General features: G+C 49.2%; 1 pseudogene across 1 annotated transcript in view; it reads right to left on the reverse strand.

Moving 5' to 3' along the window:
- LOC311329113 (phosphatidylinositol-binding clathrin assembly protein-like) overlaps positions 1–14911 on the reverse strand; it is a 23123-nt pseudogene extending 8212 nt beyond the window's left edge. The window contains exons 1-9 of the transcript XR_014631336.1: positions 14906–14911; positions 14030–14071; positions 12747–12767; positions 8270–8355; positions 7141–7273; positions 6868–7019; positions 4914–5014; positions 2429–2521; positions 1–84 (exon numbers count right to left, since the gene is read on the reverse strand). The exon at positions 1–84 is cut by the window's left edge and continues 45 nt beyond it. The product of XR_014631336.1 is annotated as a phosphatidylinositol-binding clathrin assembly protein-like (transcript). The remainder of the gene's footprint in view (positions 85–2428; positions 2522–4913; positions 5015–6867; positions 7020–7140; positions 7274–8269; positions 8356–12746; positions 12768–14029; positions 14072–14905) is intronic.
- Positions 14912–16463: the final 1552 nt, after the last annotated feature.

The raw sequence follows: 16463 nt of genomic DNA on the forward strand, positions 1-16463 counted from the left end.
GCTTGCCACCATGGTGCACCATGGGAAGGGGCTGGGCGTGGCTGGGCACTGTGGGCTTCAGCAGGTCTCCTAGAGCGTCAAACCCTACACACACACACGCGCACGTGCACACACACACACACTCTCACACAAACACACACACACACACGCATACACACACGCATACACACTCACACACACGTACAGTACGTACATTAGAACTTTATAAAGACACACATGAAAAATCAGTTGGTGCAGACACACGAAACATCACTCTCTCTCTCTCTCTTGCCCCACACACACAAGCACGCACACACACACACACACACGCGCACACACACACACACACACACACACGCATACACATTGGAGTTAAAAGGCTACGCAGGCAGTAAAATAGCACCGGTAATTGTAAAGAGGATGTATCAGAGTCCAATCTTCTCCCTCTCTCTCCCTCCATCCCTCCCTCTCTCTACCTCCCTCCCTCCCTCTCTCCCTCTCTCCGTCACGGGGCTCAGCTCCAGCTGCTGCTGAATATGAGTAATTTATACGTGGAGGCTGTCATGTAAATCTGATGGCATGTGGTGTGTGTGTGTGTGTGTGGTTGTGTGTGTGTGTGTGTGTGTGTGTGTGTGGGCGTGTGGTTGTAATTTTCTTATGTTAACATCCTCTGGTGTCAACAGTCATCCAGCTAAAGGGGAAATATGGCTCTACTGGGAGAGACCTAGAGCACCATGTATATATATATATAGAGAGAGAGAGAGAGAGAGAGAGAGAGAGAGAGGGAGAGAGGGAGAGAGGGAGGGGAGAGGGAGAGAGGGGGGGAGAGGGAGAGAGAGAGTGAGAGAGAGAGAGGGAGAGAGGGGGGGAGGGAGAGAGAGAGAGAGTGAGAGAGAGAGAGAGAGAGAGAGAGAGAGAGAGAGAAATGTTGGAAGGAAGAGAGGTCGAGAGATAGAGGGAGTGAGGGAGAGAGAGGGATGGAGGGATAGAAAAGGAGGGAGATGGAGAGAGAGAGAGACAGAGAGAGTGTGAGAGAGAGAGAGAGAGTGTGAGAGAGAGAGGGAGAAAGAGAGAGAGAGCAGAAGAGAGGGAGTAGAAAAGCCCAGCAGAACCACACAGTAAGAGGAAGAGAGGAAGGAAGGAGAAAGAGGAGAGAGAGGAGGGAGAGAGAGAGAGCAGGGAGAGAGAGAGAGTGATATTCAGCTAGGGAGCAGGCGAGGAGCGTCTGGCTGTCAGCATGCTGACACAGAACATATTCACCCACAACTGCTTCCTGCCTGGCTGACTGACTGAGACAGAATACAGCCCAACACTCTCTCTGCTTCCTGTCTGTCTGTCTGTCTGTCTGTCTGTCTGACTGGCTGACTGGCTTGACTGGCTGATTAGCTGACTGACTGGCTGATTAGCTGACTGACTGGCTGGTTGATTGGCTGATTGGCTGGCTGACTGGCTGACTGGCTGGCTGGCTGGTTGATTGGCTGACTGGCTGGTTGATTGGCTGACTGACTGGTTGATTGGCTGATTGGCTGACTGATTGGTTGATTGGCTGACTGATTGGTTGATTGGCTGGCTGACTGATTGGCTTACTGGCTGGTTAGCAGGGTAGACGGACTGAGCCACTCACCAGAATACGGCCCGTAGCCGTAGAAGTGTGGGAGAGGAGAGAGAGAGACAACGCCTTGTTAGAAAGACGAGAAGAACAAACGTTAGGGGAGAGAAGAGGGGGAGGGGCAGAGGATGAGAAACAGAGAGGATGATGAAACAACGACTAGAGACGAAAAGAAAGGAGGGAGGGGAGAACGAACACAGAATGAGGGATGGATGGATGGATGATGGATGGATGGAGAGAACAGGAGGGGAAGAGGACAGATGGAGAGGTGCTGGCTGAGTGGAGGGATGAGGGGAACAGAACGGACAGATGACGGAGAGATGGATGGACCGTCGGGAGAGGGACGAGTGTGGAGGATGGGGGGGGTGACGGCGGTGAACGACAACAAACAAACAAAGTGACGGGTGAGTGGGACTGGCAGATGACAGACCACCCCCCCCCCCACCCACACACACACACACACACACACACACACACACACACGAGCTGCAGTGTGGCAGAGGAAGAGCTAGCAGCAGATGCTATCTTGACAGCTGGGTTACCAGAATCACCAGGTCTGTTATAATGTTGGTTAGTCAGCGGAGCCCGGAGCAGTAAATCAAGCTAGAAACACACCAGAACCCTACTGGCCTGTTAGTCTACAGCTGGCTGGGTGCACTTGTTTTGGAACTCTGGACAGCCCAAATGGGCTCGGGTTCACCTCCCCCAGCTGAAGAACATAGGGGAATTAAACTCAACCCATCCTAGGCACCCCGGGTTGCAAAACAAGGTCACCCCTAGAGCAGCGAGCTAAGCCAGAAAGGGTTTAGTTTGGTCGGGGCGCGTTGGATTCGTGTTTACCGGCTGCAGCAGGCTTCACATCGTTACTGGCAGCTTTGCCCCCGAACACGGCGTCAAAATCTACACTCATGGAGACTGGCTGGGTCTCCATACCTGAGGAGCAGAACATGAGCCTTCACCACCTCTCCCTCGTTATAGAGCTACATAGCACTGTTATAGAGCTACATTGCCCTGTTATAGAGCTACATAGCACTGTTAGAGCTACATAGCACTGTTAGAGCTACATAGCCCTGTTATAGAGCTACATAGCACTGTTAGAGCTACATAGCACTGTTAGAGCTACATAGCCCTGTTATAGAGCTACATAGCCCTGTTTATAGAGCTACATAGCCCTGTTATAGAGCTACATAGCACTGTTAGAGCTACATAGCCCTGTTATAGAGCTACATAGCCCTGTTATAGAGCTACATAGCACTGTTATAGAGCTACATAGCCGTTATAGAGCTACATGCACTGTCAGAGCTACATAGCCCTATTATAGAGCTACATAGCCCTGTTATAGAGCTACATAGCCCTGTTATAGAGCTACATAGCCCTATTAGAGCTACATAGCACAGTTATAGAGCTACATAGCCCTGTCAGAGCTACATAGCACTGTTATAGAGCTACATAGCACTGTTAGAGCTACATAGCCCTGTTATAGAGCTACATAGCCCTGTTATAGAGCTACATAGCACTGTTATAGAGCTACATAGCCCTGTTATAGAGCTACATAGCCCTGTTATAGAGCTACATAGCACTGTTTATAGAGCTACATAGCACTGTTATAGAGCTACATAGCCCTGTTATAGAGCTACATAGCACTGTTATAGAACTACATAGCCGTTATAGAGCTACATAGCACTGTTATAGAGCTACATGCACTGTCAGAGCTACATATCACTGTTATAGAGCTACATAGCACTGTTATAGAGCTACATGCACTGTCAGAGCTACATAGCCCTGTTATAGAGCTACATAGCCGTTATAGAGCTACATAGCACTGTTATAGAGCTACATAGCACTGTTATAGAGCTACATAGCCCTGTTATAGAGCTACATAGCCCTGTTATAGCTACATGCACTGTCATAGAGCTACATAGCCCTGTTATAGAGCTACATAGCCCTGTTATAGAGCTACATAGCCCTGTTATAGAGCTACATAGCACTGTTATAGAGCTACATAGCCCTGTTATAGAGCTACATAGCACTGTTATAGAGCTACATAGCACTGTTATAGAGCTACATAGCACTGTTATAGAGCTACATAGCACTGTTATAGAGCTACATAGCACTGTTAACATAGGTTCACAGTTCACACACAGCAGCCAAAACAGTTAACTGTAGTTCTAAAGATTTGACATGATGCACTATTTTTTCCTTTATGTTATAATAGCCTCCAGAATAGTATCTATTTTTAACAAATGGCCATTATTCCTCTTTAAACTGCCGTGGCTGTTGTATGTAAGCCCGGTTTCATCAGTACTCTCATAGAGGCCGTCATTCTCAGTCCTGCTTTTTAAAGAATCGTGTCGTCTCTTCAACTCTCCCTCTGCCTCAAGGGAAAGATGGATGGGTCAACACACTGATGGACAAATGAATGAATGAATGAATGAATGAATGAATGAATGAATGAATGAATGAATGAATGAACGAACTAATGAATGAATGAATGAATGAATGAATGAACAAACGAAAGTATGGACGGACGGATGCACAAATGAACGATGGATCACATGAGGACACAAAACGCACGGACGCTACGACGTTCAGGGTGGCGAGTGAGGGTGGAGACGTTCGGGGTGGTGAGTGAGGGGGTGGGGGAACGGTAACCGCATATCTGGTCGGGTGAGGGTATGCGGTTGCTCGGTGACCGTGCGCGGCCGAGCTACCTGGACGCAGATTAAGCTGAGCCCTCGTCACCGGGTGCAGTTGAGGGACGCAGACATAGGCTAGACCGTCAGGGGGAATAAGCAAATCACAGCCAATCAGAACGGATAGTTTCGACATTCATGGTAAATGAAGGTTTATCAGTCAATGGTTTTGTAATGTAACAGAATTCATGTTAAATTCAAACCCGGTTCTCTAGACGAAGGAAACGCACACATCGCAAAATACAGATAAAAAATGTCAAGTAAATGCAGTTTTGAATCTCTTAATCTTAATCTCTGTCCAGGAAACTGGCCCCTCACGACCATTTATGGTCATATTCCTCCGAGCGTCCAGACCTTATATGGTCATCTACCTGACATGTCTCCAGAAGCAGGCAGATTAAATATCTGTGTTAACGTCCGCTGATAATCTGGAAAGATATCAGGGGCCCACAAGTGAGCGTGTGTGTGTGTGTGTGTGTGTGTGTGAGAGAGTGTGTGTGCATGTGTCATAACTAACTTATCAACGCCCTGCATCATTGCTCATACGAATGTGTGCAGGTACAGGCATGTCTGTGTGTGTGTGTGTGTGTGTGTGTGTGTGTGTGTTTGTGTGTGCGTGCGTGTGTCCCCACCTCCCCAGGCACTGTTGGCAGTAGTGATGGAGGGGTTGCTCTGGACCGCTGGGATGAAGGTGGGCTGCAGGTCGAACAGATCACTGTTCAGGTTGGGCATACTGGAGAGAGGGAGAGAGAGAGAGAGGGAGAGAGGGAGAGAGAGGGGGGGGGGAGATAGAGAGAGAGAGAGAGAGGGAGGGAGAGAGAGAGAGAGAGAGAGAGAGAGAGAGAGAGAGAGAGAGAGAGAGGAAGGGAGGGAGAGAGAGAGAGAAAGGGAGAGATGGAGGGAGAGAGAGAGAGAAAGAGAGAGATGGAGGGAGAGAGAGAGAGGTAGAAAGGGAGGGAGGGAGAGAGAGAGAGAGAAAGGGAGGGAGAGAGAGAGAGAGGAAGGGAGGGAGAGAGAGAGAGAAAGGGAGGGAGGGAGAGAGAGGGAGGGAGAGAGAGAGAAAGAGAGAGATGGAGGGAGGGAGAGAGAGAGAAAGAGAGAGATGGAGGGAGGGAGAGAGAGAGAAAGAGAGAGATGGAGGGAGAGAGAGAGGTAGAAAGGGAGGGAGGGAGGGAGAGACGTGAGACGGAGGGAGAGAGAGTGAAGACATCAAAGAATGCTGATTAGATTACTTTATACGACGAGGTTAAAGGAACCTGGACCTTATTTACGACATATTATAAGAAGTTTGACTCACCGAGATCACTTTTGTGTTGTTCGGAGGCCTGTAGAAGAAATTTAAAATCCAGCGCGAGCCAGTATATCCATGTAATTGCGTCGGACGGGACATGGGGAATGCAGTTTCTCAAAATCCATTTTCGGCCGCTTAACGGTTGTTTTCATCAATCAGATTGCATGAATCGACAGTTGAGATTCCTCTACGCCAGCCATTGTTTCGGTTTTCAAATACGTGGTCTGTAGCCACTGTAATATGATCTTTACACGCCTCTCCCCCACTTGCTCCAGCACGCATGCGCACAGGCCAGCGCGCAGACTGGCTATTCTCCCTCACATTCTCTGCGCTACGATCGTTGTTGGTGCCGAGAATATCAACAATCCGATCGTAGCGCAGAGAATGTGAGGGAGAATAGCAGGCTGCGCGCTGGCCTGTGCGCATGCGTGCTGGAGCAAGTGGGGGAGAGGCGTGTAAAGATCATATTACAGAGGCTACAGACCACGTATTTGAAAACCGAAACAATGGCTGGCGTAGAGGAATCTCAACTGTCGATTCATGCAATCTGATTGATGAAAACAACCGTTTAGCGGCCGAAAATGGATTTTGAGAAACTGCATTCCCCATGCCCCGTCCGACGCAATTACATGGATATACTGGCTCGCGCTGGATTTTAAATTTCTTCTACAGGCCTCCGAACAACACAAAAGTGATCTCGGTGAGTCAAACTTCTTATAATATGTCGTAAATAAGGTCCAGGTTGTCAAAAACGAGCATTTTCCTTTAAATCTAATATTATTTATGGACTTATTATTTCTACAAAGAGCATCACAGAAGTGTCCAGAACAGATTATCTCTCTAGCAGAGTTATTAAGTGGGTCTGGATGGTGGATGACATCAGATGAACACCCCGACGTTTACGACCAGCTATAAACACACCAAAATAAAAACAACTGCATACAGAACATTCCAAGAGCAGTCCATTACAATCCTGTGTGTGTGTGTGTGTGTGTGTGTGTGGATGTCTGTGTGTGTACTTGGTGATCGAGAGTGTGTGTGTATACCTGGTGATTGAGTGTGTGTGTGTGTGTGTGTGTGTGTACCTGGTGATCGAGTGTGTGTGTATGTTCCTGGTGATCGAGTGTGTGTGTGTGTGTGTGTGTGTGTGTACCTGGTGATCGAGTGTGTGTGTGTGTGTGTGTGTGTGTATGTGTACCTGGTGATCGAGTGTGTGTGTGTGTGTACCTGGTGATCGAGTGTGTGTGTGTGTGTGTACCTGGTGATCGTGTGTGTGTGTGTGTGTGTGTGTGTACCTAGTGGTGGAGGGGGTGGGGTTGGTGAAGAGCTCCAAGCTGGCCGTGCCGTTGCCGTGGTTGTTGTTGTGGCTGGCGCCGCTCCCCACTGATTGGCTGCTGGGGGAGGCAGAGGGCGGGGTCTGCAGGCCAATCTCCTTCAGACGCTGGTCCTGCAGCGAGGAGCGGGAGGGACACACACACACACACACACACACACACATCGCACATTAACACAACAGATGTACACACACACACAAACACACAAACACACAAACACACACACACACACACCTTAGGTACCTTCAGGGCCTGCAGCCTGGACTGCTCCTCCTCCAGGGCCTGCTGGCGCTCCTTCTCGTCCATGCGGCTGAAGGACATGCCCGTGGTCGACAGGGTGGACACGGCACTCGACAGGGTGGACGCTCTGGAACCAGGCAGAGAGAAGAGGAGGAGGGGGGGTTAACATACTGTAACATAACAGGGTGGACGCTCTGGAACCAGGCAGAGAGAAGAGGAGGGGGGGGTTAACATACTGTAACATAACAGGGTGGACGCTCTGGAACCAGGCAGAGAGGAGGAGGGGGGGGTTAACATACTGTAACATAACAGGGTGGACGCTCTGGAACCAGGCAGAGAGAGGAGAGGAGGGGGGGTTAACATACTGTAACATAACAGGGTGGACGCTCTGGAACCAGGCAGGGAGAGAGGAGGAGGGGGGGGGTTAACATACAGTAACATAACAGGGTGGACGCTCTGGAACCAGGCAGAGAGGAGGAGGGGGGGTTAACATACAGTAACATAACAGGGTGGACGCTCTGGAACCAGGAAGAGAGAAGAGGAGGAGGGGGGGTTAACATACTGTAACATAACAGGGTGGACGCTCTGGAACCAGGAAGAGAGAAGAGGAGGAGGAGGGGGGGTTAACATACTGTAACATAACAGGGTGGACGCTCTGGAACCAGGCAGAGAGAAGAGGAGGAGGGGGGTTAACATACTGTAACATAACAGGGTGGACGCTCTGGAACCAGGCAGAGAGGAGGAGGGGGGGTTAACATACTGTAACATAACAGGGTGGACGCTCTGGAACCAGGCAGGGAGAAGAGGAGGAGGGGGGGTTAACATACTGTAACATAACAGGGTGGACGCTCTGGAACCAGGCAGAGAGGAGAGGAGGGAGGGGGGTTAACATACTGTAACATAACAGGGTGGACGCTCTGGAACCAGGCAGAGAGAGAGGAGAGCGTAGTCGTACCGTACCCCCTCTCTCTCCTGTCCTGTCCTCGACCCTCCTCTCTCCCTCAGGAAAACCTGTGCCTCCAATCAGCAGCGGAGCTCGACAAACACGCAGGCAGATGTGCTGTGGAGCAGAGGTGCCCTTATCTGTGTGTGTGTGTGTGTGTGTGTGTGTGTGTGTGTGTACCTGGTGTCGGCAGTGAGCTCCTTGGTCTTCTTCCCCTCCAGAGACGCCAGGTGCTGCTCCAGGGCCTCCAGGAGACTGCTGGGAGCCTGAGGGGAGGAGGGGGAGGTGAGGGGAGAGAGAGAGAGAGAGAGAGGCGGGGGAGAGAGAGAGGCGGGGAAGAGAGAGAGAGGCAGGGGGGGGGAGAGAGAGAGAGAGAGAGAGAGAGAGAGAGAGAGAGGCGGGGGACAGAGAGAGAGAGAGAGGCGGGGGACAGAGAGAGAGAGAGAGAGAGAGAGAGAGGCGGGGGAGAGAGAGAGAGAGAAAGAGAGAGAGGCGGGGGACAGAGAGAGAGAGAGAGGGGCAGGGGAGAGAGAGAGAGAGGCAGGGGAGAGAGGGGCAGGGGAGAGAGAGAGAGAGGCAGGGGAGAGAGAGAGAGGCAGGGGAGAGAGAGAGGCAGGGGAGAGAGAGAGAGAGGCAGGGGAGAGAGGGGCAGGGGAGAGAGAGAGAGAGGTGGGGGAGAGAGAGGTGAGACATTGAACTGAGTGACTACGCAGAAACTGAGTGAGTTTTTATTTTTAGCCTCGTATCACATTCACCTCTATTCACACACACACACACACACACACACATAAATAGACATGCACAGCCAAACACACACACACATGCACAGACACACATCCATCCATCCACAACACACACACACACAAATAGACATGCAGGCCGGGGGGGGGGCAGGCCGGGGGAACGGAGGAGAGCAGGAGGAACGAGGAGGAGAAGACGGGAGAGAACCAGACAACAAAGGACCCACAGAACGGGAGGGGCGAGAGGGACAAGCGACAACTACTGACTACCTCTCTCTCTCTCCCTCCCTCCACATTTCTCTCTCTCTCTCTCTCTCTCTCTCTCATATAACTGAATAATGAAGCGTGATTGTGATTGGCTGAGAGCCTGCATGTCTCACACTGGCAACACACTCGTGTCCAAGAGGCGTTAAATCGTCCTATCAGACTGACTTCTCTTGTAGATCAGTCGTGGTCATTGAGAGATGAGAGTTTTTCCGTTTGTTTCGAGCAGCCAAAAGTTGTGATGTGACGTGTTTGAGTTCATTTGTTTATAACTTGATATCGCACGTCCTAAAAACAATAATAACAATAACTAGGGCTGCGAGCAGCAGTGAGCGGGCCCTCGCACCCCACGCGTGTCGGGGTGTGGCGCCGTTAAAGGCTGTGCTATTTCGGTGTGCAGTACTGAGAGAAACTTCCTGTCACCAGTAGGTGGCGCTCTAGGCGTGACTCAATACCGAAGCATAGATGTGTTCAGGACGGTACCTTGATGAAGCGTGAGAAATGTTGAGTAAATCGGATAACGTATGTAGGAGTTATGAGGATTTCCTGTTTCACCAATAGGTGGCACTATACGTATGACGCAATACTGACACATAGATGTGTTCAGGACAGAACCTTCATGAAGCGTGAGATATATCGGACGAATTGGATAATGTATGTAGGAGTTATGAGGACTTCCTGTTTCACCAATAGGTGGCGCTATAAGTATGATGCAATACTGACACATAGATGTGTTCAGGACAGAACCGTCATGAAGCGTGAGATATATCGGACGAATTGGATAATGTATGTAGGAGTTATGAGGACTTCCTGTTTCACCAATAGGTGGCGCTATAAGTATGATGCAATACTGACACATAGATGTGTTCAGGACAGAACCGTCATGAAGCGTGAGATATATCGGACGAATTGGATAATGTATGTAGGAGTTATGAGGACTTCCTGTTTCACCAATAGGTGGCGCTATAAGTATGATGCAATACTGACACATAGATGTGTTCAGGACAGAACCGTCATGAAGCGTGAGACATATCGGACAAATCGGATAATGTATGGAGGAGTTATGAGGACGTACTGTTTCACCAATAGGTGGCGCTATAAGTATGACGCAATACTGACACATAGATGTGTTCAGGACAGAACCGTCATGAAGCGTGAGACATATCGGACAAATCGGATAATGTATGGAGGAGTTATGAGGACGTACTGTTTCACCAATAGGTGGCGCTATAAGTATGACGCAATACTGACACATAGATGTGTTCAGGACAGAACCGTCATGAAGCGTGAGACATATCGGACAAATCGGATAATGTATGGAGGAGTTATGAGGACGTACTGTTTCACCAATAGGTGGCGCTATAAGTATGACGCAATACTGACACATAGATGTGTTCAGGACAGAACCGTCATGAAGCGTGAGACATATCGGACAAATCGGATAATGTATGGAGGAGTTATGAGGACGTACTGTTTCACCAATAGGTGGCGCTATAAGTATGACGCAATACTGACACATAGATGTGTTCAGGACAGAACCGTCATGAAGCGTGAGACATATCGGACAAATCGGATCATGTATGGAGGAGTTATGAGGACTTCGTGTTTTATGGCGAAATGTCAAACTTTGGCGGGGCGCCACGGCAAGGGTGTTTGGTGAAAACTCAATTTTTTTGATAACTTTTGATCACAAAGGTCTTAAGATGAAGCTGACCCGATATGAAGTTGATCGGATGAAATCTGTAGGAGGAGTTCGTCGAAGTACGAGGCATGGAAATGGTCAAAACAAGGACAAAATGGCACATTAAGAGCAAAATGGCGGACTTCCTGTTGCATGTTGGGTATAGCTCCAAGAGACATTTTAGTGTGGCTCGATGAAATACATATGCCCTCCGAATTTCGTTCGCCTACATCAAACTGAAAGGTGGGGCTCGCCATTTGAAACTTTCCAGGGGGCGCTCTTGAGCCGTTTTGCCACGCCCATTTCCGTCACCCATGAATTATCAAATTTTTCACCGGGACTGACGTATCTGCAAAGTTTCATCCGTTTTCATCGATGTTCAGGCCGCCTAAAAGGCATTTGTTTGGAGTAAAGGAGAAGAAGGAGAAGAAGGAGAAGAATAATAATCCTTCGAGTTTCAATAGGGCCTCGCACCGCCAGTGCTCGGGCCCTAATAAACAATGCAGGTCCCGCGGTGTGACCCTTGCACATCGCCGTGGCGATGACGATGCAGAAAGGCCAGGGAGGAAGTGGGTGGGGCCAGGGAGGAAGTGGGCGGGGTCAGGGAGGAAGTGGGCGGGGCCATGGATGGGCTGAGACTCTCACCAAGAGCAGCGGGGAAATTCCTTCGATATGAGAATATGACCACATCACGCCTTCCTCACTGTGCCCAGGAATGCACATATGCTCTCGCTCTCCTCCTCTCCCTCCCTCCCTCGGCTGTCTGTCCCTCTCTCTCTCTATCCCTCTCTCTCTCTCTCTCTTTTTCTTTCTTTCTTTCTCTTTTTCTCTCTTTCTTTCTTTCTTTCTCTCACTCTGTCAAGCACACACACTGACCGACACAGACAGACTCACACACACGCACACACACACACACACACACACACACACACTTCATAAGGCTTTAGGGGCCGGCCCAGCGAAGACGTAACGCACATAGAAGCCGGATGTTTTGCCCTAGCCGTATCACACACTAACATCAGAACAGCTAGTTCTCCTTCCACTGACGGAGAGAGAGAGAGATAGAACGAAAGACAAGAAAGGAATGGAGAAGTAAGACTAGTCTGCTCCACACAGGACGCCCTTTGAGAGAGAGAGAGAGAGAGAGAGAGAGAGAGACAGACGGACAGATGAGGGTATTGAAGTCGTCCGGTGATGACGTGTTTACGTTAAAGAGGGGGGTCCCGGGGGGGGCGTAGAGGTCAATATGGATGAGTGAAACAGAGAGAGAGACGGACAAGCGGTTTGGCATCGACTATTCATGAACATGATCGTGCCGCGCAGTGTGTGGGTGTGTGTGGTCTCGTTGTGTGTGTGTGTGTGTGGTCTCTTGTTCTGTGTGTGTGCGCATGTGTGTGTGTGTGTGTGTGCATGTGGGAGGGCTACATGCCAACTCCTTCTGTGTGTGTGTGTGTGTGTGTCGGAGGGCTACATGGCATGCCAACTCATTGTGTGTGTGTGTGTGTGTGTGTGTGTGTGTGTGTGTGTGTGTGTGTGTGTGTGGGAGGGCTACATGCCAAACGAGGTCACAGTGCCGGCAGGGACAGCGGCAGACACACATCATCATTACAGCGAATCAACAACACCGCGTTACAGTAGCCATGACTACGGCCATTGACTTCACGCTGAAGCAAAGCACAATCAGTGTGTGTGTGTATGCATAATGCATAATATGGCAGTGCTTGTACAAATGTGTGTGTGTGTGTGTGTGCATATAAATGAGTCTGCATGTTTGCGTGCATGTGTGTGCGAGCGTGCGTGCGTGCATGACTGTGTGTGTGTGTGTGTGTGTGTATGACTGTGTGTGTGTGTGTATGACTGTGTGTGTGTGTGTGTATATGTGTGTGTGTGTGTGTGTGTGTGTGTGTATGTGCGCGTGCGTGTGTGTGTGTGTCAGCAGCAGTGCAGCAGTAGTATGCAACCCACCACCTACAATGTATGATCCTTTAGTGGTCTGGGGAGGAACGAAAGAAGAGTCCATTTAACCGGCTGACAGTCCAATATCCACCCAGCGTGTGTGTGTGTGTGTGTGTGTGTGTGTGTGTGTGTGTGGTCTCCCGCTCGTCTAGGTCTACCCCATCGCAGAGCACCACTGTGGTCCGCGGATCAGTTAAATTCTGGGTTTAAGGGAGGTGTTTGAACCACCTCTGCTACCGGCTACACAGTGATAACCCCTCTGAGAGCCAAGGTAGCGATAGCACACAGAGAGAGAGAGAGAGAGAGAGAGAGAGAGAGAGAGAAGCACACAGAGAGAGAGAGAGAGAGAGAAGCACACAGAGAGAGAGAGAGAGAGAGAGAGAGAGAGAGAGAGAGAGGGAGAGAGAGAGAGAGAGAGAGCAGTGGTTCCTAGAGGAAAAGAGTGAACATTATCAAGGTTAGACGACATCAAAGAAAGAGAATAAACGAGGGAGCGAGAGAACGGAGGGACCAAATAAAGACGAGTAGTGAGTGAATGAGAGAGAGGAGGAAGAGGAGGAGGAGGAGGCTAAGGTCTGTTGGATGGTTACATGGACGGATGGATGGATGGATGACGGCATATGATTAGTCATTAGAAGAGGAGAGAGAACGAGGGATAAAGAGAAGAGAGAGGAGAGGGAGAGAGAGAGAGGGAGATATAGATGGAGAGATAAAGAAAGAGAGAGAGATAGAGAGAGAAAGATAGGTATAGATGGAGAGAAAAGGAGAGATAGATATAAAGAAAAAATAGAGAGACAGAGAGAGATAGAAGGAGAGAGGTATAGATGGAGAGAAAAGGAGGGATAGAGAGATAAAGAAAGAAATAGAGAGAGAGAGAGATAGAAAGAGAGAGAGAGGGAGGGAGAGGTATAGATGGAGAGAAAAGGAGAGATAGATATAAAGAAAAAATAGACAGAGAGAGATAGAAGGAGAGGTATAGATGGAGAGAAAAGGAGGGATAGAGAGATAAAGAAAGAAATAGAGAGAGAGATAGAAAGAGAGAGGGAGGGAGAGGTATAGATGGAGAGAAAAGGAGGGATAGAGATAAAGAAATAGAGAGAGAGAGATAGAGAGAGAGGGAGAGAGGTATAGATGGAGTGAAAAGGAGGGAGAGAGAGATAAAGAAAGAAATAGAGAGAGAGAGAGAGAGATAGAAAGAGAGAGAGAGAGGTATAGATGGAAAGAAAAGGAGGGATAGAGAGATAAAGAAAGAAAGAAAAGAGAGAGAGAGAGAGAGAGAGGTATGAGATGTCTACTGACCTGAGAGAGATCTGGGATGTCACCCTGATCTATTCCAACTTGCTGTTGTCACAGAAACCAAAGGAAAAAACGGCCAACGGAAAAAAAACAAAAGCACCAAAAAAGAGGGAGGGGATAAGTAACAGAAAAAACAATAAAAACAAAGGAATCGTTACTTTCATGCAGTGTCAACGTAAACAACAGAAATAAAACCAGGGTTCTGATTGGCTGACTGACACATCGGGGGTGAAAGGTGATTGGACGTGGCGAATGAGTCTGACCAATGAGGGACTGTGTGGTGACGGGTGAGGGGGATGTTTCGACATTGAGAGACCGTTGAACAGACGTAGATAAAGACCTTAAAAATAACATTGAAATTGATCTAAATGGGGACTTGTTTGAACACAGATAAGGGTTGAACACCACAACTAAACACATTATACTTACTGGCAGACTTGGGTCAATCACTTAACAAAACAGTGAAAAGAGGTGCGCTTGATTTGGACTACCCCAGTGTGGTGAATCCAATGAACCAGTCCCATAAGGGACCAGTGGGAGGCGAATCAAACGCCCCCCAATTACTCTCCAGTACTTTCAGTGAATGAAATCAATGTGATTGACCCGGGTCTGCTTACAATCAATTAAGGGCATCAAAGCCTCGTTAAGAACACGTTAAAGGAGTAACATGGTGGTTGAATGGCACATCAGCTGTCTTTAGGCAACTGGGAAACAAATGTATAATTTGTATTTTTTATTATTCAGTCATTTAAATGTATTTTAAAACATATTTTTCCAAGCCTAAATTCCCCACTGTAAAAGCCGAACTGTGTGAGTAGTCATGAATGGCCAATCAGCTTTGAGCCCCACTGTGCTCATACTGTTTGTTACCATAGCTACCTCCATGATTCGCCGGGCATCTTAGAGAGTGAATTTTAACAAGCTAGTTAACTTAGTATATCAAGTATCCATAGCTACAGTAAGGACCCTGGCTTATCCAATAATATGTTTTGCTAGCTAGCTAGCTAGCCAAGATACAAGCACAACTATGAGTGCTTAGGAAAGCAAACTAGCTAGCTAGTTCACTTTAGCCAGCTAGCTAAATTAATATATAATCAGAAACAGTCTAATAGTCCTTAAGTGAACTTAGCATTAGTCAAATTTGCTATGGGTCCGGACTCATCCACGGGTCAGGACTCAAGCATGGGTCAGGACTCATCCATGGGTCAGGACTCAAGCATGGGTCAGGACTCAAGCATGGGTCAGGACTCATCCATGGGTCCGGACTCATCCATGGGTCCGGACTCATCCATGGGTCCGGACTCATCCATGGGTCCGGACTCATCCATGGGTCAGGACTCATCCATGGGTCAGGACTCAAGCATGGGTCCGGACTCATCCATGGGTCCGGACTCATCCATGGGTCCGGACTCATCCATGGGTCCGGACTCATCCATGGGTCCGGACTCATCCATGGGTCCGGACTCATCCATGGGTCCGGACTCATCCATGGGTCCGGACTCATCCATGGGTCAGGACTCAAGCATGGGTCAGGACTCATCCATGGGTCAGGACTCATCCACGGGTCAGGACTCATCCACGGGTCAGGACTCATCCACGGGTCAGGACTCATCCATGGGTCAGGACTCATCCACGGGTCAGGACTCATCCACGGGTCCGGACTCATCCAAGGGTCAGGACTCATCCATGGGTCAGGACTCATCCATATCCTCGTGCGACTCGCTACGAGAGCGTTCTCAATCGGTTGAAAATAGGAGAGATTTAACACGCCTGCGTCTCCGAGACTAAAGAATGGACTTTCGCCGTTTCTCCAACGTCCTCTTGTGCAAACGGCATCTAAACCCCTTAGACAGGATGACCGACCACCATGTTGCTCCTGGCTGAAGCCCTGCGGCGCACACACCCCCGAGTTACCCTCCCCCATCAGCCCCACAGTCAAGTACAGGCGCTGGATTTAGGAACGGAACCGTCTAAATAAAAGACCGTTTGGCGAATAAATGAATTAGGTGCTTCTATAGGCTGTCAGGGAGAATGGAAGTAGAGAGGGAGGAGGGGAGGGAGGGAGGGGAGAAAGAGGGATGATCTGTTGGCACTGGGCGAAGGAGAGGCACACAGGTATCCATCATTGTCAGAGGGAGAGAGGGAGAGGGAGAGAGGGAGAGAGGGAGTAGCCTTACAAAGCACCTAAGCACATTTTCCGTTTTAGGATTATATCTGGAGAGGTGGGGGTGAAGGAGTGTGTGTGTGTGTGTGTGTGTGTGTGTGTGTGTGTGTGTGTGTGTGTCTGTTTGTGATGAATATGGGCAGACAAGGCTGCTGGCAGAGAAAATAGGCTGAGTGCAAGAATGTGTGTGTGTGTGTGTGTGTGTGTGTGTGTGTGTGTGTGTGTGTGTGTGTGTGTGTGTGTGTGTGTGTGTGTGTGTGTGTGTGTGGGGAG

This window comes from Borostomias antarcticus, assembly GCF_949987555.1.
Source record: "Borostomias antarcticus genome assembly, contig: scaffold_465, whole genome shotgun sequence".
NCBI lineage: Eukaryota > Metazoa > Chordata > Actinopteri > Stomiiformes > Stomiidae > Borostomias > Borostomias antarcticus.